We start from the raw sequence: 2,134 nt of genomic DNA, 5'->3' as shown, positions 1-2,134 counted from the left end.
TCTTTTATGAAACGACGATAAAAACCCGCGTGACCGAGAAAACTTCTCACCCCTCTAACATTCACGGGAGGTGGGAGTTTCTCTATCACCTCAACTTTAGCTTTATCGACCTCGATGCCCTTTTCCGAAATCAAGTGACCCAAAACAATTCCTTTATTGACCATGAAATGACACTTTTCCCAATTTAAAACAAGGCTAACATCTTCACATTTTTGCAATACAAGAGAAAGATTATGCAAGCATGAGTCAAAGTCCTTTCCATAAACACTAAAATCATCCATAAAAACTTCCATTATGGTCTCTAAGTAATCGGAGAAGACACTCATCATGCATCTTTGGAAAGTGGCGGGGGCATTACATAATCCAAAAGGCATCCTCCTATATGCAAAAGTGCCATAAGGGCATGTGAAGGTGGTCTTATGTTGGTCATCCGGGTGTATAGGGATTTGGAAGAATCCCGAATACCCGTCAAGGTAGCAAAAGAATTTGTTAGAGGCTAACCTCTCAAGCATTTGGTCAATGAATGGTAAGGGGAAGTGATCTTTTCTTGTTGCGGAGTTTAATTTCCGGTAGTCAATGCACATACGCCAACCGGTGATCATTCTTGTGGGTATTAATTCATTCTTTTCATTTGTCACTACCGTGGTACCTCCTTTCTTAGGTACCACTTGAACGGGGCTAACCCACAAAGAATCCGATATGGGATATATGATTCCCGCATCAAGTAATTTCATGACTTCTCCTTTGACAACTTCTTGCATGTGGGGGTTCAATCTTCTTTGGGGTTGAATGGTAGGTCTATGGTCGTCCTCTAGATGGATTCTATGCATGCAAAAGTCGGGACTTATCCCCTTAAGGTCATCTAGACTATAACCTATAGCCTTCTCATGTTGTTTCAACACATCAAGCAATTTTCCCAATTGGTCATCATCAAGTCTATCATTAACAATCACGGGTTTGGTCTTTGATTCATCAAGGTAAGCATATTTAAAATTTGGGGTAAGGGGTTTCAAAATAGGAGTTTGTACCTTACTTTCTTCCTTTGGAGTTTCATTGAGAATTTGCTCCATCTCCATTAGACATTCCATTCTCATAGCATACTCAACTTCACTTTCATCAACCTCATCATATTCAAATCCCATGATGGGTTCCTCTTGCTCTTGAGTTTGCAAAATATCCTCTAGGATGGATTGCTCATCCTCTACGGGTTGACATGCTTCTACTAGAATATTATGCACCAACTCGGATTGTGCATGATTAAGTTCCTTGTTAGCTAGAGCGGCCTCAAAGAGATCCACCTCCAACTCCCAATACATGCTCTTAGCCTCACTTGCTTCTAAGGCTTCTAGTGCTTGCATGGGATCCTTGAAGTAAGGGATACTCAAGTGGTCCTCTACAAAACAGTCTATGAAATCCATCTCGCAAAATATCAAACAACTCGAAAAATGATTAGAACAAACCTTGAGGAGTGTTACTTCCTCAAGGCGAAGAGAGACACAACTAATAACAATAAAAAGAAATCTAAATCAAACAAACACCGTCCCTGGCAACGGCGCCATTTTTGATCGGTCCGTTTTGTATTCACAAATAAATAGATGTGGTCGTTGGTCACGGTCGAATCAAAACACAATTTATAGCTTAACAAGCAAGTCTACAATTAGTAAAGAGGCAAGTAAAGGTCGGATCCCAAGGGACGGGAGTTGAAATGAGATTTCTATTGTAACTTGCGGTGTCTAAGGGGTGTCACAAATTGGGTTGATGTAGAAGGTTACTAAACTAGAATAACAATGAAAATAAACAAGCAAGATGAATAAAAAAGAGGTGTAAACAATTGATTAAAGGCACTAGGGTGTCATGGGATCATAGGGGAATCATGGGATATGATCATACAAACATGTTCTCAAATTATAAGCAAGCAATTATTGTTGTGATGGATTGAGTTGGGTTATATCTTACAATCCTAGGAAAGTTTGGGTCCCGGAGCCGAATCGATTAGATTGTACAACACCTACAAGTCGACTTAATCTTCCCTACTCAACAACATGCATGGTCTAATGAGACTCGAGTTGGGTTATGTCTTACAAGTCTCATTGAAAAGATAGGAGATGATAGTAAATGCAAGGATTCATAGGCT

Source organism: Silene latifolia, chromosome Y (assembly GCF_048544455.1).
Source record: "Silene latifolia isolate original U9 population chromosome Y, ASM4854445v1, whole genome shotgun sequence".
NCBI classification, from domain to species: domain Eukaryota; kingdom Viridiplantae; phylum Streptophyta; class Magnoliopsida; order Caryophyllales; family Caryophyllaceae; genus Silene; species Silene latifolia.
Note: the sequence above shows the minus strand (reverse complement) of the source record.